This window comes from Rousettus aegyptiacus, unplaced genomic scaffold (genome assembly GCF_014176215.1).
Source record: "Rousettus aegyptiacus isolate mRouAeg1 unplaced genomic scaffold, mRouAeg1.p scaffold_m13_p_11, whole genome shotgun sequence".
Classification (NCBI taxonomy): Eukaryota; Metazoa; Chordata; class Mammalia; order Chiroptera; family Pteropodidae; genus Rousettus; species Rousettus aegyptiacus.
This window is the reverse complement of record NW_023416286.1, coordinates 46,252,004-46,274,521: the sequence shown is the minus strand read 5'-3', so window position 1 is coordinate 46,274,521 and position 22,518 is coordinate 46,252,004. Positions and strand designations below refer to the sequence as shown.

General features: G+C 37.5%; 1 protein-coding gene across 1 annotated transcript in view; it reads right to left on the bottom strand.

Annotated features, from left to right (window-relative positions):
* PSD3 (pleckstrin and Sec7 domain containing 3) overlaps positions 1–22,518 on the bottom strand; it is a 487,816-nt gene that overhangs the window by 448,098 nt on the left and 17,200 nt on the right. The window contains exon 5 of the mRNA XM_036228767.1: positions 305–354. The gene's annotated coding sequence lies outside the window, so the exon portion shown is untranslated. The remainder of the gene's footprint in view (positions 1–304; positions 355–22,518) is intronic.

The window sequence follows — 22,518 nt, the reverse complement described above, 5'->3', positions numbered from 1 at the left end:
GCTACATCTACAGGGTGGTTACATCACTTGCGGTAGCAAAAATCCATTAACAAGAGGATGGATAAATGTAGTATTTTCACATAATCGAGCACAATCAGCAGTTAAAATGGATGGACTGCACCTATATGTACCAATAAAAACAAATTTCAGAAAACATAATAGTGAAGAGAAAAGAAAGTTGAAGAATATGCATGATATGATACTATTAGGTAAAATTCAAAATATGCAAAGCAAAACTATGTATTGTTTTGACTACACATATGAGTAGCAAAAGTATAAAAATGTAGTCTGGAAGAATACATACCAGATTCTTGATAGTAGTTGTCTCTGGAGAAGGGAAGTAAGGATATCAGTCTGGGGGAGAAACAGGAAAGACTTCAGCATTATTCAAAATGTTTTATTTATTTTATGAAAAATGTTATTAAAAATTGTTAACATTTGTTCATTATGACAGTTGGGTACAATCGGTGGTACGCTGGAGCTAGATCACACTGGGAAGAATAGATTGTGCTCCTCTCTTCCCAACTCCCCATTCAGTGATGTCACCATAATAGATTCAAATCATCTATGGTAAAAGTATGTACACCACAGAAATCAGCAAATGCTACAAATCAGAACTTTTTTTTCCCCCTGGAAAGTCTGGCATTGACATTGACCTGCACACTGATGGGTACAATGGATCTATAAAATTAATCTTGTTACTTTAAAATATTTGTAAACTTTTAAAACTATAAAGAATTAAAATTCTATCTTTATCTAGTTCTTCAAGTTTATCTTTTTGCACAAAGCATCCAGCATCTGTGTCTTGCTGGCAGTGAAAAGAAGCAGAGCATCTCTCAGAAAGTTCTAAGGGTTCAGTTTGATTTGGCTTTTGAAAAAACCTTTTTCATTTGGGTTGAGAGAAAAGTTTGGACTTCCTACTTATTACACAATTTCAACAGCAAGTGTCTTCAAATCACATATAGCCTCCCCTATGTGATAGGAGGCTTCCTGCCTCTTTTCAAAAAAGATAGTATCTTTCATAACTGCCAGAATGCCTACATTTACCTCACTAAATTCCAGTTGTTGAACCACAATTTTGATTCCTACTTGTTTAAAAATAAATCTGAATTAAAGTGCTTAGAATATGGCCTTGAGAGTCCATATGGTTTGCACAGGCCTCTAGGGATTAATCTTACCTTCTGAACCTCAAGTCAGAACACATGGCCATATAAGTATAGAGGACTGTGGGGAAAGAGATTTGACCTCAGTTCTGTCCTGTCATTCAGATTCTAAGCTTCACTCATTCTGACCAAAGTAGCAAGTAACAAAGACAACTTATTTGTCATTAATCACACATGAATGCTCTGTTAACCTCAGTTCTAAGAATAATTATTTTAAAATAACTTTCAACTTTAGTCATTAAAAAGTAAAACATGGTAAATGTGGAAAATATAGATGTGAAAGAGAAGAAAATAAAATGATTCATGCATAATTTCATGACCCAGAGGTAAACATTAGTAGTTCAATAAATAACTTTTCAGCTTATTTTGTCTCTTTACGTATTTTTCCAAAATATTAAACTACATACACTGCTTTAACCAGATTTTTCCATTTACTACTCTATTATTAACTTATTTCTGTGTCATTAAGTTTTCTTCAAATACATTATTTTTCAAGCTATATAGCATTACATAACTATAATCAAATTTATTTCACCTCTTCTCCCACTGTTAAATATTTGGATTTTCTGTAATTCTTCTATTATCATAGGATCATCATCTTAGTAAATCTTTGCATATATTTCTATTCCTTTCTTTCAGATAAATCTTAATAATGGAATTCCTGAGTCAAAAATTATGAATACATTTCAAATTGTTTTTTGCTGATTATTTTTATAACCAGCAAAAAAAAAAAAGGGTATTCATGTGGAAAACTTCATATCATACACAAAATACATTTCAAGTATAGTAAAGATTTAAATGTAAAAATCAACACTTCTGAACTTTAGAATAAAATTTATGAAAATATCTTTTATGACATCAGGTTAGGGAAGAGAGAAAAATATAACCAACAAAGGTAACAATAGATAATTTTGATTATATTAAAATATAAAACTTTAGTATTAAAAAAAGTATAATAGACAAAATATAGACTGGGAGAAAACACCTGCAGCCTGTATAACACAAAAGGGGTAGGATCTAGAACAGAAGAACACTTACAGCCCGATAAGAAAAAGGTAAGTAATATGATAGAAAAATGGGCAGAGAATATGAAAGGCAATTCACAAAACAGAGAATCTGAATGGTTAATGAACTTAGGATAATGTGCTCAAATTTACTAGTAATAGGTGAAATGCAAATTTAAGAAACTGGATCACATCCATCAGATTAGCAAAATTAAAAAGTCTGAGATCAAATTAAACAAGAATGTGACGTAAGTAGGACTTTCACACCGTACCAATGATAATGTAAACTGGTTCAAACATATGGAGAAACAATTTGACAATATTTATGAAAATTGACAAGTTTGCTCTTCAGGGTCAACTAGGGTGAGTTAAACCAGGTGCGCAGGGCTAGCATTGAAGGAGGCGCTCACTCTTAGGGTCGTGCCAGTGCAGGCTGGCACCCTAGTGGGGGTATCCTGAAGACTGCGCTGGAGGTCAGGGGTACCCAACTCCCAGGCTGCTGATCAGTACCAAGCTGCACAGCAGGAGGTGAGTGGCAGGTGAGAGCGAAGCTTCATCTGTATTTGCAGCCGCTCTCCAGCACTGGCCTCTCACCACCACAGCTCCACCTCAGATCATCAGACATTAGATTCTCATAGGAGCATCTGGTCCCTGGTGCCAAAAAGGTTGAAGACCGCTGCTGTAGGTGCTTTGCTCGCCTCACCCTGGTCCTGGCACTGAGGCACATATCTTAAAAGCGAACAACTCCGTTTCTAAATATATACCCATGTTCATTCACATGTGCACCAAGACATAAGCAAGAATTTCATTGCAGCATTGTTCATGAAAGTGCAAATTGGAAACAATCTAAATGCCCATCAACAGAAAAATAGATTATAAAATAGTTGAAATGAATTGAGTTACATCTATCAACATGGCTAACTCTCATAGTAAATCTCAAAAATATAATTTTGAGTGAACAAAGCAAGTTGCAGAATAATACTTTTGTGTGATTCATTTCTATAAATCTTAAAACATGCAACATTGTACTCTATACTATTTATGGATACATTCATAGGTAGTATAAGAAAAAATGTCATGGGAACAATAAACAAATTCATAGTATTAATTAAGAAGAGAGAGAAATAGGGTTGAATAATAATGTGAAAAAGGTTTTCTTTAACTATTATATATATATTTTTAAGTGAAGTATCTGAAACAAATACAATAAAGTGTTAAGACTTCTTAAAGTTGGGTAGTGAGCACTTGGGTGTTAGTTAAATTATTTTCCATAGTTTTATGTATGTTTAAATATTTCATAATTTTTTAAAGCAAGTAAAAAAGAAAAAGTAACAAAATTCATATACTTTCATAGCTCGATGACTGGGCAGGTCAATTAACTTTTCCTGAGTATTAATCTATTATTCTCTAAAATAATGATATTAATTCCCAAGTCATAGTGATAGCAGCTACATTTTCTAATTCTGTAGAGGTTTTCCTGCTCTATGTTCAGGCTGGCTCAGTTACTAAACTACTCTTGACTGAGGTTTGGTAAGCTATACTTTTTAGCTAGTGGAGCCCAGACAGGTCCTATGTCACAAGTTTCAGAATTTGGTATGCCTAGGGTGCTCATTGAGCTATAGTTTCATATTCACCCCATTACCCTCACCTCTGGCTATTGTGGTGGACACAGTGACATACTGTCCACATGTCCTTGATGGAAGGACTTCTTGCTCACTGCTGGAGTAGTATCAGCAGGCAATTCAGCTGTCAACCCCTCAAGGGATTACCTTAGCTGCAAAGAGCCACCTTACACAAGATCAAGGCTTTCCTAGGCCAAGCCCATAACCAGAGACTGATAGAGGTGTGTGTATAGACATTCAACCACCTTTTCCCAGCCCAGAACAACTTTGATAGGTGATTTGAGCTCCAAAGCTCTTAAGGGGGTGGTTGAGGCTCTTTCCTCTCCCTTCCATTGGTACCAAGAGCATTCCCTCATAAACATGTCTCAGGGGTTGCTTCCTGGAAAACCTAAGCTGTGAAGTTGGTATCAGAGGTGGGGTGACAAAGGTAATATGGGGTTCCACATGGCTGACAATATGGAACTCTTTATTGGTGGTAATTCAAGCACAAATGGCTCCCAGCACAAAGTGGCTATCTGTAGTGGATTGAATAGTGTCCTCCCAATACTCATATCCATCTAGAGCCTCAGAATATAACCTTACTTGAAATTAGGGTCTTTGCAGATGTAATTAGTTGAAGATCTCAAGATAAAATTATCCTGGGTTTAGGAATTGCCTTAAGTCTAATTACTGGCATCCTTATGAGAAAAAGGGAAACACTCAAAGTGACACTGGAAAGAAGCCATGTGAAAATGGAGGCAGAGATTGGAGTCATGAAGTCACAAGCCAAGAAATGCCAGGAGACACCAGACAGTGGAAGAGGTGAGGAAAGGTTCTCCCGTAGAGCTTCAGAGGGAGCAACTACTCTACTGACATCTTGACTTTAGACTTCTAGCCTCCAGAACTAGGAGAGAATAATTTTATGTTGTTCAGCCCTTCAGTTTTTATGGCAGCCCTAGGAAACGAATACCTCGTCTGATCATTAAAACTTCAGCGAGTGGCAAATTGAGATTCTATACCAAGTGAAAAAAAAATGCAGTAGCTGGTTTAAAGTACCAGATGCGTGAAAAGTTTGGAGGAAACAGCAACTATAATGACAATGAAGTTCAATAGCTATTTATTGCTAAGTTAGATTGACGCTTTAGAAAAGATAATGAAAACCCAAGAACAACTTACAGGTGATTGAGAGCCTAATGTGGAAGTCAGAAGACTCCTTGCAGCTTACAGAGAATCTCTCATCTAGAAGGAGAAGGCAGAGAAAGTTGACCAACTACCAGGCTCAGGACAGCAGAGCGCCAAAGAAGGTGAAACTTACAACCAAGGCCATCTGGGTTGATTTCAGCTCTCCCTTCCCTTTGGAAACTGCTAACTCCCCAAACCCTCTGGGCTGGCAGAAGTGGGCCACCCCTCTCAATTAAGAATAGCACACCTCCCTTGTCTAAAGACAGTACAGAGACCTCTACCTACAAGACATGTGTTCCCATCAGATCTTGTCCCAAGATTACCTCTTGACCCCTAAATCCTATAACTAGGGTTAAGTTTCAGCATAACCCAGATGATAAGACTACAGTATGCACCTGCATGCCTCTCCTGCAGGAGTGGTTCCTGAGAGCACTCCTCATAAACCTCATGGGAGCCAATCTCAGAACCTTTACCTGAAAATCTTACCTAAGACAATAGGTATTGTCATCCTCGCATGGAATCTAGCTATTTGCATACAACTTCACATTTTTGAATGTTCTAATGTATTTAAAATTAGGAAGCAAAGGTGGTAAAACTAATATCTATAAACCTATCCAGAACAGATCTGACAGTTCTGAGAGCCTCATAAATGGCTCCTAAATTCTCTGTACTTCCAATGAGTTTGAATAATGAATTTAAGAACATCTGACCTGTAATACCTCCATGCAAGCTTACAATTTGCTAATTAAAAGCCTGCCTAAAATTCAAAGCAGGCTTTGCACACATCAAAGCCCTCTTGCATGCTGGAAACAAAGGGCTATCCAGAGATTTCAAATTTACAAAGGCACATTCATGCTTGGAAGTTTATGGGTTTAGCATATTCAATTAGGTCATTTCATATATTTCAGTTTTAGATTAGAGGACTGAAAATACATAGGTATGGTCATGGAACATTAATTGAAAATAATGAAGCCATCTTGGGTACCTCTGAGCCACTCCAGGAGAGACACTTGATTTAAAGTCCATGCAGTGTGCACTGCGCCTTTCCTAATTAGATTATCTGTGACTAAATGTGAGGAGTTAAATAATTAACACAACAGAAAACCAATGATCACAGTGAACTGATCCAGAGGAAAATTAGCAGTGAATCTTATACTCTAGGCTGAAAGTCTCTGGTGACCTTGAACTCTAGTTAAGGCAGAAAGGGCTCCACCTAAGTGAGAGCAGACATTGCTCCAGGGGCTGCCTGTCAAGCCACAGCCAAGTTAGCTGTTGTTCCGGGCTCTTCCAGTGTAGCTGGTGCACAACTAGAGGAAGCGTGATTATTATTGCTGTTTAAGGAGGTAGCCTCAGCCAGCGCTAATTTAGCTTTATGCTGACAAGCTGAACAGAGAGGTCAAGATTTGGGGACAAAGGCATATGAAGTCACAGCTTTCAGCACCCTAGTCCAGCTTCTTCTTACAGTTGAAGCAGTACAGAGGCATTGGCAAAAAAAAGGTAAAAGTCAAAAGGACTTCATTCTATGAAACCATGAAGAAAGTGAAAAAAAACAACACATAGACTGGGAGAAAATATTTTCAAATCATTTATCTGATGAAGAACTGCTATCTAGAATAAAGAATTCTTAGAATTCAACAATAAACAAATAATGTAATGAAAAATGAGCAGTCTTTGAGTAAAAACTTCTTCAGAAAAGTTATTCAAACGGCCAATAAGCGCATGAAAAGATGCTCAATATCATTAGCCATTTAGCAAAATCAAATCAAAACCACAATGAGCTATAACTAGGATGCTAGAATCAAGAAGATAGATAATAACAAGTGTTGGTGAGGCTGTGGAGGAATTGAGAACCCTACATATTGCTGATAAAAATATAAAATGGTGCTGCTGCCTTGAAGAACAGTTTGGTAGTTCTTCAAAAGATTAGACATAGAATTACCTTATGACTTAACAATCTTGCTCCCTGGTATATACCCAAGAGAAATGAAAACATATGTCTACACAAAACCTATGCACGAATGTTCATAATGGAAAAAAAGTGAAAACAACCTAAATTTCCATCAACTTATGAATGGATAAACAAATGTAGTATATCCACACAATTTTTTATTTAGCCATAAAAAATTATGAAGTACTGATATATGTGACAACAGCAACTACCATATGCTCACTCTATTGTCATACATACTAGTGAGGAACGGAGGCACACAGAAGCTGAGGGACTTTCTTAAAGTCACATAGCCTGTTAAGTACAGCTTCCAAGCTTGGGAGAAGGCCCCTTGATTCTTCTCTGTCCTGGTTTTACTTTCATTTGTAATAACCCTAGTCAGATTGTTTCTACATTGCCTTGTGCTGAGTTCAATGTGAAACCGAATGTAAAACTTAGTAGTTTAAGGCCCAAGTCACAAATGCCTATAGGCTCTGGACAGTTATATGAACCTAGAACAAAAAGGGGAGCTGTGACTCCACTTGGGTGGACTGTGGTCCTGCATGCTTAAGGGCCTGTTCTAAAAACTGAATAATGCTTTAAGACAAGATTATTGGTATGGGAGAGACCTTTACAAATAGAAGGAACAGTGTGGATGAAAACAGTGAAATGGGAACCTGTAGTTAGAGAAAAGCCAGTGGTCTGATCTGTGGATATCTAAAGAGGTTCTCCTGGTCAAGATAAAAGTGCGCATCCTATAGCCCATCGAGAGATAGAGATGACTTCCCCCAGTAGGTGCAAGTATGCAGAGAGATCCACACCCAAGAACCAGGCAGGATCATTCCCCTCACCGGATGCCACTACAGAACAGAGAATAACTAGAGATCTCACGTTTTCTCACATGCCACCTCTGCCCTGGCTATAATGCTAGATAAGACTCTGAAATTTATATCATCCTTCAGAATAGGAGGAAGAGGGCAGGGTAAAAAACAAAAATGACTGAAAAAGCCTTGTGGTATTTAGGGTTAGTTGGAACCGATTAGATTTTCCATCTTCAGGAAGCATGGGGGATTAAGATAGACATTAGATTTAGTTAAAGGAAAATTTAGGAAGTTAGATTTCTGTACACTTAGGTTTCTGCCTATGAAAGTCATGCTCATTGCACACACAGGAAGGGAGTGGCTATTCCAAACGAAGCTATATATCTTAGAAAGCCAGGTGCTTTGGGTTCATGCCCAGATGTCTTGTTCCTTTAGATAACTGTTCCATTTCATTGCATTTGCTAAAATAAAGTCCTATAAGTTTTTCATATATCATGCTATGACTAAGACCTAAGCAGAAACATCAAACCCCAAAGAAATCTAAGCACATTTGCTTTTTTCTATATTGAAAGCATGTTGTGGAGATGTGGCATTTCCTCCCAATTCTTTCTATTAAAATATCCCTACCGCATACTCCACCTTGCTTAAAAAATACATTTATATTAAAAAAAAAACCCTTAATGTACCTTTATTAAAATATACTAAAACAGATACACTAAAAGACTCAAAACCATGGTGAAAATATACAGACAATTTTGACAGTCTAAATTTTAACTTTTACTTACGTGCATTTTTATGAAATCAAAACAATAGGAAAATATATCTTCCAATTTCTTTCATTCAATTTTAGGATAATCACTAGGTGTCTAGGTTGTTGAAGTACAATCTCTTCCAGCAGTGCATTTTAAGAGACTGCCTTTGGCATCTCCAACAAACAAACTCCAGTGGGAGCGTTAGAGTGGGCTCGGTTCAGTAATTCCCCTGAGGGTTGGGCAAGTCCCTTCCTGCCTCTGGGCTTCATTTCCTCATCCATAGAATGAGTGGGCCCCAATGTGATTTGTAAGCCCTTTGCAGCTGTCACACTCTTTGAATCTATTTTTTTTAAGTAAAACTTTTAGATTCACAGCTTGACAATTGAATCCCTTAGAATCTAATTTTTTTTCTCCTAATATGTTTTGATAAAAGTCCATTGGAGCTCATTTTATTTATCTTCCTAAATGTCGATTTGGAATTTATCTTTATACTTACACATACGCATGGGTGTTAATGCTGGAGGAATTGTACCATCTTATGCAGCCTTCATCTCAGATCAATTAACTTTCCCTTGTTGATTGCAAGCGATGGTAGATCACTCAGAAAGAAAAAGTGTTATCCCGGGAAAGAGAAAGTTAGCCTGACTTTCCATTAGGAAGAGAATCAGTAATATTTCAGTAGGGACTGCATAGTCCAGACCATTGCCTGATCCTTTTATTTTCATAGGGCTTTATTAGCAGATTCCAGGATAGCATTGAGTTTGGTGGGAAGTTAGCAGTATTGGTAGTTCACTTTTTTGAGTACAATTTTACTAAATATAAAACTCAGAAACAACCACTATCAATGTAATTCTGTAAAACGTATGACATGCCAGGAAAGAGTGCCACAAGATTATAGAGAAGAAAGGGAGAACCAGGAAAAAAACTAAGATGATTTTAAAAGATCCCCGAAAAAATAATTTAACAGCATCTAAAGTCTGAATGCAGAAAAGTATTCAATTTGCAGTAGAATATGATATAAAAATTTCAGGTAAATAGAAAATAGGAAGAAAGGAATGATTTGGGGAAGTAGAAATGAGCAATGGAAAGTGAGAAATTACCACTCTAGAAAAGGTGAAAAATGATTTATAAATGCCAATGTCCTTCTCATCAGTATAGTTGACTTACATCACAATATTTATTCTCATTTTGGAAGTTATTTAACCCATGACTATGTTGTTATAAAGTATTTAAATATTTTGTTAATATACTCTTAGACGGCAGGCAATAATAAACAAATAAATAGCTATTAGACAACATATATATGTATAAATTAATTAACAGAAGGTTAAGATAATTGAGATGAAACTAAAGACAATTTTTTTAACTTTTTCCAAAGTATTATTTTTTTAGGTCCATTCAAAGAAGCATACAAATTAAACTTAAACAAATTCTTATACATATAATGTCACAGATTAGCTATCAGCATTCATAGCTATAAAATATTTTTTTAAATGATAGCCAAACAATTATGTCAATATTCTTACAGCATTACAGTCACAAGCTCTACTACATTAAATGTTTTAAAGAAAATTTGAGAAGTATGAGAAGAAATATCTTAATAATGATGGGTAAAAAGAGTAACTCAAATCCAGTGAGAGGAGTGCTCTCCCTGTTATGCAGATGGGAAAACTGATATTTAGAAAGATGAAATTACTTGTGCATCCAGTAAATGGGAGCTGGAATTAGACACCGTTCACCCATGCTCTCACCAATAACACTTATGTTAAGACCAACTCTCATGGAACATTATCATTTTATTTCTTTACAATATCATAGAACAAGTTTTGCTAGTGTTTTGTGATGTTTGCAGCTGTCATCAAAAGTGAGAATGTCATGCAAGTTTCCTTGCAGACATATTTCCTAAACTCGGTATTTAAACTACCTTTTGGCTCTGGCTGGTATTCATAACCTCTGATGTCTCCTGAGGCCTTAGTTTTCATATTTGATTGGCCCATTTCAAACACACTAAATGACTAGACTTGGCACACAATTCCTTTAGCAGGACCACAAAGACAAGGGTCTGGAGAGAGACTAGAGCAGATTTTCTTCTTAATTAATAGCTCTTAGTATATTCTTCTCTCTGTCAGGAATGAAATAAAAGTGCCATTAGCAGGCGATAAGAAGACTTCACTTCCCCAGGGTGGCTCGAAGCAAAAACTGTCTGGAGATGATGTGGGTTCAGTTCAGAATGTATTTTCAAGTTTTCATTTCGTTTGATTAGAAACAGCTGGAAAATCAGAATGCCTGCATAACCGCTCCAATGAGGCAGAGGGAAAGAATGTTCACAGTGACATAACCAGAAGTTACCGTACTGGGTCGATTTCAGACAGAGAAATAATTTGCGTTAGTTAAATTATGAGCCCCAAACTTTGTGTTCTTTCAGTGTCTGTCTTTATGTCTGTTCAAATTAATATTGCCCCTGAGCTGCTACCTCCTGTTACAGTGCTAATTGTTACTTAATTAATACCGTTTTGTCTTTGCAAAGAGTTGGTTTTTTTTTTTAAGTATTCATATCAATATAAGATTCTTAACAATTAAATGGACAGAGGTAAGAGGTATTTCTCTAGATAGATGGAGGACTCAGATAGCCCTGAAGGAATGCATGCCTGAGAGAGCAGAACCCTGTTCTGTCCCTAAGGATTCAGCCTCCACCCCCATGACAGTGAGGGGCCTGTGTACCCCACAACCAGGTTCCATCCCCTCCTAGAGAGCCTCTTCCCAGGCAGTGGTCCAAACTCTGTCCTCAGATCCTTGATTGAGTCTACTACTAGTTTCGCAGAGAAGTTGAGAGAATTTGCTATTTTTTTCTGTCTTTTACTTGCTTTGTGTAAAAACTAAATCAAAATTCTATCAGCCTCAGAGCCATTGTCAAAATAAACAGTGAAACTTCCATACCGTTTTATATAAAACAAATTGCCTTTAAATGATGTAAGCCAATAATACTTCATTTTAAAATGCGAAAATACAGAAAGGAAGGGAAGTAAAAGAGAGAGAAAAGATTCTAAGCCTTTGAAGTCAGTTTAGGGCTTGCTTACTATCGTGGCACAATCTAGCATATTCTGACAATCTAGCACAACTGGAGAAGCTCTCTCAGTTGGCACTATACTCTGATCTTTTTATAGCCTTAAATAAGGATTTGATCACAGTAGTTCCTTGTTTAAAAATTGCTAGGAGCTCACCATTACCTAAACAATGAGGTCTAAATATTTTGCCCCGGCAAACTACCTGGTCCAATCCATCCTTGTGAATAGTTTCCTGATGTTATGTCCCTGAAACATTGCCTCTTAGGCCATTCCTAAAGACATCGTTTCCTGAATATCTCAGGTCTTTAAATCGTATCAGGCTTTTATTCATGCTGTTTTCTTTGCTTAGTTGGCCCTTGCATTTTTCCACTTGGTATATTGTTACATATCCTCCAAGATCCAGCTCAAACAGACCTTCGATCTTGAACCCGGCTCCACAAAGCATTGCCAGCTCCCTCTTCCAATGTGCCACAGTGCTTCTTGAGGTCTCTCTTTCCGAAAGTCTCTAACCACATCATTTATTTACATGTCCACTTTTCTAATAAGATGGTTAAAAAGTGGTGTCATATACCATTGTCTTCTCTAGCACAATGGCAGGTAAGTAGATATGTATATGTACTCTCTATAGAATCTACGTTGTGACCACAAGAGGTGGTTAGGAGCACAGCATTAGCCCCTCTGTGATTTCTGTCAGTCTATCCTCCCTAGCAGTTTGTATGTAAAACTGATGTTTCTCAAACAGAATGTTACGTAAGCAGCTTTAAGTCAAGTTCTCTGCCTACACTTGTCCCCCTAACCAGAATCTGACCCCTGACTCTCTCCTATATCAAAATTTTAGAGCCAACACTGAATTCTGCTGAATAATCCAGAATAGGTACTCAACAAAAATGTGCCGATGATAAAAAACAACAATACCTAATGGTTATAGAGCTCTTACTGTGAACTAGGCAACAAGCTGAATATTTATATCCACTATTTTAGTCATTATGCCCGAGCTGATGTAACTGGCAAGTGGCACAGCTGAGATCTGAACCCAGTTCTCAAACTCCACGGCCTTTGTGTTAATTAAGGAATGCTCAGAGTTGACTCTTATTATCCCAAGAAGTAACACTCGAGTACGAAAATCACCTCCTGGGAAAAAAAATCTACTTAAGAGTCAGTTCTCTGTGGACAGTGAGATAATTTTGGGGTTTTTGATTCCCGAGACCTCTGGCATAATCTTTGGAATACCATTCTTCCCGAAAGGGACGTCGTAGACTATGGAGGCTTTGAAACAACACAGACCTGCATTCAAATTCAAATTCCACTCCTTACTGTGTGATGTTAGATAAACTGCTCACCTGTCCCAGCTTTATTGGTGTTCGTTGTAAACTCAGTACAACAACGCTTAATTGTAGACTGTCCTGAGGCTCAATCAGTTGTCATATTTATACAAAGCATCCGGGGCCCTCAGATACCGTCATTGGCATTCCAGAAGGTTAATCCTCTATTATTTCCCCAGTGTCTCCTCCTTTCCCTCCTGAGCCTTGGGTGTCTCCCTTACAGCCTTGTGATTTTTGCCCAGGGTGCCCCTCTGAGGTCCTGTGGCTCAGCTCATTGGTCACCAGCTGTCATGAGTGGCCACACTACTGCTGCTCTTGCCTGGCCACTCTTCCTAGGGCCTCACTGATCTGTGTTTTCTTATTTTCACCACCTGGGAGAGGTTCAGCCCAAGAAGTCGACTTCACATGATCTAGCCCTGCAGTGAATTTAACTTATTAGCTTATATCCCCATTGCAAGGCTTGAACACTTTTTAATGGACAAACTTTCATTGCATTTGGACTCTTTAAAAAAAATTTGAGTTGCCATATATGTTTAAAACACACCAAGCACAATCCAATATGGTAACCACTAGGTATATTGAATGGCTATTGAATGCCTGAAATGCGGCTAGTCGGAACTGAGTGTGCTATGAAGTAAAACACGCAGCTCTTTTCAAAGACTTAGTACAAAAGAAAAGAATTTAAAATTTAAATATGTTGTTGACTATAGGTTAAGATCTATAGGGTTAAATAAAATATATTATTAGAATAAATTTCAACTGTTTCTTTTTACTTGTTTCAATGTGACAACTAGAAAATTTCAATATGGTTCTTCCTATATTCCCATTGGGAAACACTGTACTAGACAAACCTGAAAGCGAACATATTAACTGTTGCAGAAATATTGCTGTAATAAACAACTTCAGTACTACTGGGGCAGCTTTTTCTCTAAAGAGATTAAGAAATGAGCTGTGTTTGTCATATACCCTACATAATTATTAATATTTTAAAAGCATGCTTATAGCTTTTCGTATTTACCTTTCATATGTTGTCGTGTGACTAACCATTTATATTACTTTATTGAATAAAGCTAGAAATAAGTGGTTTTCAACTGGCAAAAAAGTTAAAATTATGCACCGTTTTCTGTTATGAAGAGCAATGCACAATAATCACTGACTGATAAAGCATTTGTCATATTCAATGGAGAATTTACAATAATGGAGTAGTATTTGTTTTCTAATTTATTTATTTGATTGTCTAATTCATATTGTACACATTTTCTAGTTATTTTGATTAATATAAAATGTTTGGGGTAAGCAAGTCACTGTTTAAATTGCCAATTGCTCACACAAAAAAGAATCAAATTCAGGAATTAGCTCCATAATTCCCATGAAAGTTTCATTATTTGAAGAAAGCTACTTTCATTGCAACATCGGAAGGACAAACTTTTCATTAGAAAAAAACAACTCTTTTTAGCAACCAAAATAATACTGTATTTCTTTGTCTATTCTTTGAGACATACTTTTTTATTTGATCCATATGTGATTCAAGTAAACATAGCCTTTTAGTGCATTGTAGAATCTTTAAGACTTTTGAAGGTTCTCAGCATATTCATCCAGTCTAAAAACTAATCTGATATAAGAAATGTCTGTCTCTTTGAAAAGTTTCCAAGCGAAATGAAAACATGCAGTGTTGGAACAGGCCAACCAGAATCTCATGACAATTTTGAACATTTAAAATTTTTTTCCAGAATGTCTTTTTTTTAAACATATTTTTGCATGTGTATACTTATGTGTTCCATTTTATGTTCTATAAATGTTATTGAGATAATAATTTTTTCAAAAAAAGAAATAAAAACAACTATATTTTCATCAAATGGTATTGAATAAAATTATTGCTCATTGTAACAAGCCATAAAGAGAGATCACAGTATTTATCAAAGTCAGTGAATTAATTAGAATAAAGCTGCTATTGGCCTTTATGCACTGTTTGACTGTTTTTTACTTCCTTCTTATTTTAATCCCCTTCCTGCTTTTTTTCTTTCCCATTTACAAGTGACCTGACCTTCTTTTTAAATTCTTCTGTCATTCTCCTTATCTACATTTTCTTACCTTTATTAACTCATCTTATCCTTATCTTCGTGAATTTTAACCATTAGAGTTTTTGTATTGTTTTGTTTTGTTTTTGTTTTGTTTTGTTTTGCTTTTAATTTTCTATGGTGCTATATGGTAGAGTTTTTGACATTTTAAACTCTGCCAGTCTTTCAGCTTATAATTTGGCTTCCACTGGGCTACTTCTTTGAAACAAATCTGAAGAAATATAACAAATAAATCTGAAAAAATATACCAAATTGATTTGAAATTAAGGCAGACACTAGAGCAATTCGAAGGCAATTTTAAATGGTTATGATGCTGCTTTGTTGTATTGAGTCACATTGCTGTTTAATCACATCACTCTTTTGCTATACACTTGACTGGTTGATGATTAGTTCAAAGTTTTGTTCCTAGATCACTAGTGTCAGTGACTATTTTACATGCCATTTCCTCGGGAACCAGCAGACCTTGTTAGGACAAGATACAGTAAGATACTGTAGACATGGCGCAATATGTTAAGATGCATAAAGCACATAACTTCACATGCAGACGTTTCTCCTGTATGTAGTGCTGGCATAGGTTTGCACCCCTCACGCACAAGAAGTCTCACCAGTTCATTCCACTGATTTCCATCAACGAAGAAAAACATAGTATGGGAATTTTATTATTTTACATACTAGATTATTGAGTCTATTCCTGAGAGAAGAACACTTTTATTTTGACCAGGTGCTATCGAAAATAGAATCCTCTACCTATCATTTTACATGTCTGGTAACTGGTATAGTTTTCCACAGACCAGTTTCTGTCTCCACATGCTTACATCTTAGCTTCTCCTCTGCTATCTGGCTGTACCAGCGCAGGTGCCACAAAACATGTCGTCATCACAATATAACCTCTGGCCCTGTTCCATCACATCACGGCAGCCTAATCAGCATTGGGGCACAGGCCCCCCACACTGGGACAGCTCGCAGCCACTAAGCCATGCACAAAGTGACTGTGAAGCTCATAAACATATCCCACTAACCCAACTAAATGTATCCCAATTCAACTTGCCCTGAGATGGAGCCTCAAAACTCCATGAGCACTCAACATACTTAACGCAAGAGAAGGAAGGACAGAGGTAAAGTGAGAGTGGACAGAGACAAGAGTCTTGACTGACACAGCCTAAAATATCTTTCTTTCTTTTTTGAAGGCATATTTTACAAGACAATCTGACCATGTGAGGACATTGCTAAGGCCCTTTCCGGGCTCCTGTGAGACGTCTTTTTCAGGGGCCCTGGAGCATAAGCCTTACGAGCCTCACGAGGTTAGCCTCTCCTCTTATGCTGGCTCCGAGCCAGAGTTCCAGGACGTGGCCCGCGTACCTCAGTTCTCTGCTATGCCAAGGCACATTCCATACCCACCCACTGCGCTCTTTATCCAGATGCGGTCACCTTTTGTCACTCTTTTAGTCAGGAACATTAGTAAAAATGGAGAAGCCTTATTACCAAGTCCTTCAGCAGTCTCAATTTCTCCCAGGTGGTCTGCTGCATCTTAATGCAAACATGTCTCCTCCTGGCTTATTCTAATAAGCTAGGCGGCCTCAACTGAGCTCCCTACTTCTAGCTTTCTCTAGTCTTCACTATGAATTAATTATAAAAAAAAAATTATAATCGAGTGATTGAAGAATATGAAAAGTGAAACACAAACGGAATTCACAGAGCCTCCACAAACTTTGTATGTTGACAATGAGAGAAAAATTTCCCAAGTATATAGTGTTATTTCTTATAATGTAGATAACTCAGAAATGATTCTGGGAAGAGCATTAAACATCAGAGCAGATGAAGTAATGCAAGCCCCAAAGAATTTTTAACCCAGTTGCGACATTTGGGAAAGGATACGATAGCTGCCTTCCAATAATTGCTGTGCATATTTACAAGGGAAAGGATAGATAACTTAGCGTGGTGCAAAGCAGTCTGAATTAAATTGAATGAATTAATTTAAAGATAATTACAGCCAAACGTTGTGAAACTCCATTAGGTTTTGGAAATCTCCCAAAAGAGATACGAGTAACACCATTACTCAGAAAAAGAAAAAAATATTATACTGAATGTGTCATGAGTAACTGTGCTGTGTTTCTTCCAGGGAGCTAAAGAGATGTCCAGACACATGTTTAAAACTGCTTTGCTTCTTCGCATGCCATAATTTCGTGGTAACTACATCTTTGTTTACCCAGTACTAAACTATGAGAACAAATTTCTTCATGTATATAATTCTTTAAATATAAAGACTGTTACCTAAAAAGTTCAATTACTTAAAGCCCTAATTAAAATGTGGTCATCTCAAACAATAGCTGAAATTTTCATCTAAGCCAGTTAATCTTGATGCTACCTAATGAAGAAGGTCACACTAAAAAGAGAGGAGAGCAGGGATGGTGAGTACATTTCATCCAGCAAATCTATTCTAATTTATTAATAGTGTTTGCTTGAACCTCTGGGTTGAGAAGGTTTTGGGGGAAGTAATATGATCCATTAGTGATGTCTGCCATGGCATAGGATAAGCTAGTGACAGCTCGTCTACAATTTGCAAAGCTCTCTTAGACCACAGGTAAGGGTCAGAATCCAAGATACCCCAGGCAGTATGGACATCCAGTATCAGGGTTTTGGAGCTGAGACTCTCTGCTCCTCACTTAAAGGATACCGGCAGCAGCAAAGAGATCAGTAACCCATGTTTTAAGTGCCACTACCTTAGGCTCTGGAACTCATGGGTATCTATTGAGTTATAACCAATCGCCTCACCCCAAGTAAAGTCCTTAGAAGCTTTTTTGCACAACTGTACTCTTTAAATTATGAAAAGGCTGAGGACAGAGAAGTTGTTTCACTGTAAGACATAAGACAACTTAGAAGCAGAATCGGGACCAGAACTCAAGCTCCCTGGCTCCCAAACCCATGACCTGAAGCTCTGTGAAAATGGAAAGTCCTTCTCCTGCTCTCTCCTCGTGGCACTACACTTACATAGCACTTACTTTGGGCAATATTATGTTTGGTTTTATTTTTAAAATAAATATTAGCTCACTTAATTCTTGTAACAATTCTATTTTTCAAATGAGTTAACTGAAGCACAGCTAGTAAGTGTCGGAACCGGGACTGGGAGCCAGGTGAGCCATGCTCCCTGATGAGAGCACAGCCCTTTCCGGAGACTTCACAGCTTCCGTCCCCCTCTTTGCAGTAATGTTTACTCATCTCCTCTCTCTGCCTCATCATTTCTGTCAGCAGATAACAATATTCTTGGCCTTATATTCTCAATCAGCTATGAATCCCATTATTTGGCTCTTTCTCACATTAAAATTTATAAAAGATTTCTACAAAGGCTCTTGACTTCCTTACCTACTATTTTCTCTCAGTGCACTCAATCTATCATCTATATTGTACCATACTATCTTAGAACACTTCTCCGAGCTTCATATTCATTTATGTGACGATTTGATATACCAAATTTGATATACCAAATTTAAATTACTTAGAACTAAACTCTTGATTACCTGTCTTCTTCATTTTTATTATAAAAAGTAAAAAATGTATGAAAGTAAATTATCTCCCCACAAGATGCTAATCAAAGAGAAGATGTTACTTTTCTAGCATAAATAACCTTAACCAAGTAAAGTTAATCACCAATAATGTGACAAACACATATTGTGTGACTCTTGACATGATGCACTGAGAAGAACGATTTCAGTGGTATTCTTGCCAAAACTATATGATCTGATTCTAATCCTAAGGAAACACCGAACAAGCCTAAATTGAGGGACATTTTACAAAATAAATGGCCTATATATATTTAAAGGTGATGCCATAAAAGATGAGGAAAGGCTTAGAAACCATTCCAGTTTTAAGAAGATTAAAGAGATTAAACAACCACTAAATGCAATGTGTGGTTCCAAATTGGATTTTGGACCAGAAAACAAATTATTTTTCTTTAGCTATGAAGGATATTAGTGAGATATTTGGTGACATTTGAATGAGCTATGTGGAGTAGATAATAGTACTGTATCAGTATTAATTTTCTGAATTTTTGATCATTGTACTATGGGTATATAAGAGAATGAGTCTGTTTGCAGAAAACATATACTCAGGTAAAGGGCATCATATCTGCAACTTATTCTCAAGTGGTTCAGTAAAGAAACAACACATACACATTGTGTATATGTATGTATAAAGAAACAATACTGTAAAGAAACGATACACATGTGCACACACAGAAAAAGATAAGGCAGAAAGGGTTTTATCAACATCTAAGGAATCTGCGTAAAGATAGAGGATTTTTTGCCTTATTTTGCAACTTTTCTATAAGTTGATTATTTCAAAATGAAACATTTTACACACACACACAAGTAGAACAAATAGTGTAATAATGTCCCATGCATCTATCACTTAGCTTTTATTATTATCAACCCAGGACTAATCTTGTTCCATCTTGACCTATGCCTATATGCTCCCCATCGGCATAGTGCTTTAGTCCTGTAACAATTTTACAAACACTATTTCATGTTGAACTTCACAGAAATCCTACAAGAGGAAGGGTAGGAATTATCCTCTCTATTAGGTAGATGAGTCAGTTGAGACTGAGAGAGGTTAGGAAACTCACCGATGTCTATACAATTAGTGACAACTTTAGGACTCGAACAGCTTTCTGACTCAGGTTCATTGCTCATTTCACCGCATAACATTATTCAAAAATAGTAATAGGCAAAATCCCAGAATAGTAGGGTCTCCAGGGGTTTCCCTTATCTTCCCAAGTCTGTTCCATCACCTCACCTAAACAGCCAGAGATCTCTGAGGTCTTGAGGTCTCTAAAGATTCAAGGAAATCCTGCACCTCTGAATCCCCAGCACCCCAAATGCTACCTCTGGGTGAAGACTACTCTGCCTGTCCCTGCACCTCTAGCTTTCCAGAGAAGGCTTCAGCAACCATTCTTTCCTCGGTGCTCCAATATCCCTTTGCATGGGCTTTACCGTAGGCGTTTTATTTTATGTTACAGTTAGTTATTCACATCTGTCTCCCCAGCTAGGATGTGAGGTCTTCGATGATGAGTCTGTATCTTCATCTTTTAGAGTCCTGATCAAATTATAATTTTAAGTACGTTTAACAAAGGAACAATTTACAAAGAGATGATGAGCAGGGTTTAGGAAAGTGAAAGATATACAGTATCCTCTCTCCCCTTACCCCCCATCTATTTACCACCGTTAGACCTAAGCAATTACTGAAACTTCTCTGGAATCAGAGAAAGCCCTATGAGCAGAGCTGCCGACAGTCTTAGTGGGCGCTGTTGACCCTAATCAGAAGCCAGAATGCAAGGGAGCCCTTTGGTGGAGGTCGGCCTCCCAGGGCACGGAGCAGGGAGGAGAGAGCAGAAAGGGGGACAGAGGGAGAACATGCTCACATCTTCACAGCCTTGTCACGTAACAAAGAGCCCAGCACATAGTCAGTGCACACGAACATTTTTAATTGAATTGCTGAATCTTAGATATTTCTCATTGATATACCCTAGAAATAGAGAAAACACAGCATTGCTACAGCATATTTAGCACAGTTTAAAACAGAGAAGTATCAAACGTATTATCAAAATTTAAAGCGCTATGTTGTCATGATAAACTTTAATTTCTAAACCAAAATCATAAAACTTAAGACACAAAAACCAAACATAAAAACCATAATTGTTCCATTTCAAATGTCAGAGCCAAAGTATATAGTATCATGTGATTATGAAGTCATAATTATTCCCTACTAAATGGATTCAGACAAGGATCTGGAATACTCCTTAATATTAGGAAAATGTGTTTTTTGTTCTATTTTCCTTGCCCAAATGCTGAAGCTACTCAGGCGGTTTAATAATTAAAACACCAGGAAACTTAGACCGAATGGCAAACGCTGCAGCTAACGATAAACATGCACAAATGTATCAGTTACGCCACCTTTGGAGAAACTGGAGAGCTGGCCCAGGAACTCTCGCAGTGCCTGCCAAAGGTCCAGAACAGGCACTGCCGGGCCTCCAGGTTTCCAGAGCTCTCCTTCCCAGCAGTCAGATTCTCTACTTTTATAAATATGTCTGCTTGGGGATTTTTGCAACATAAAATCCTTGCTTCAAAGGCCACTCAGTATTCATTTCTCTAATTGATCTATTTAACAAAACCGCTCTGCAATGTTTGCATCGTACATTCAAACTCCTTGAACATCTATAATTAATATGCCAAGACTGTGGCTCCAATAACAAACTCACCAGTGACCACTAATTTGCTGGAAATTAATAGCTTAAGCCACTAATCACACAGGGCAGTTGTTCAGGATTTGTGCCGGTTGTCCAAGTAATCATCGATAGTGCCCCCTCTTTCCTCCAAAGTGCTCCAATCTGGTTAATAAATTAGATGGCTACCCTACTAGAAGCTCACTCTCAAACTTATCCTCAAGATATGTTAGTACATAGATGACAACACTCCTCGAGTAGCACCTTCACTAACATTAATATCTCTACAACTATGCCACCATTTATCAATTCATTGCCACAATGTACTAGCTTTCTGTGTCTGCTGTGATAAATTGCCACAAATTTCATGGATTGACACAGCAGAAATTTACACGTTCATGTTTCTGGAGGCTAGAAGTCCAAAATCAAGGTGTGGGTAAGTCTGCATTTCTTCGAAAGCTCTAAAGACAATGTATTCTTTGCCTTCTCCTGCTTCTGTGGTCTGTTGGCATCCCTTAGTGTTTCCTGGTCTATAGCCACATCACTCCAATCTCTGCCTCTTCTTCTCAGGGCCTCTCCTCTTCTGACGGTGAAATCTAAGTCCATTTCACCTTTACAAAGACACTTGTCATTGGATTTAGGTTCCACCAGGATAATACATGATGATCATTTCATATCGAAATCCTTAGTTTAATTACAACTGCTGAGATCTTTCTTTCTTTCTTTCTTTCTTTCTTTCTTTCTTTCTTTCTTTCTTTCTTTCTTTCTTTCTTTCTTTCTTTCGTGGTGTGTAAGGTCACATTTACAGGTCCCAGGGGTTAGGATACAGACAGATCTTTTGGGGGGCCATCATGCAACTCACTACACATATTAAACTTAAGGGTACATTTTTCTAACTATATTTCTGAAAACATGGGATTTCTGCATTCATTTTCAAAGATCCTGTTGAGTCACTTATACTCGACATAATTATATCTCAGGTATCCCCATTACAACTTAAAAACCAACCGAGGGCAGCCTTCCTGTTCCCTGCCTTGAGAACTCTGCTTTCTATAACCTTCTTCGTAGCAGATTAGTCCAATTCATTTAGAGAAACTATTAACAAGACTAGGGCAAGAAGAGTGAGGCACTCGCCTAGGGCACAACATTTAACGGGGTGCCCAAAACCTCAGTCGTCGGGATAATTAAGGTTTTTGGTACCCCCTTGAACTGTGCACCCAAGATAAGTGCCTCGTCTGCCTCACTCTACAGTTTCTACCTTCTGCTACTTCCCTTTGGAAGACCAGGCATCATAGCTACTGCATTTGTGGCATTCCCTAATAAGGAGAATATAGAATCTGCTCTTTCCTTTGCACCTCAGTATTTCTCAGTATCATAATCTGTATCTTC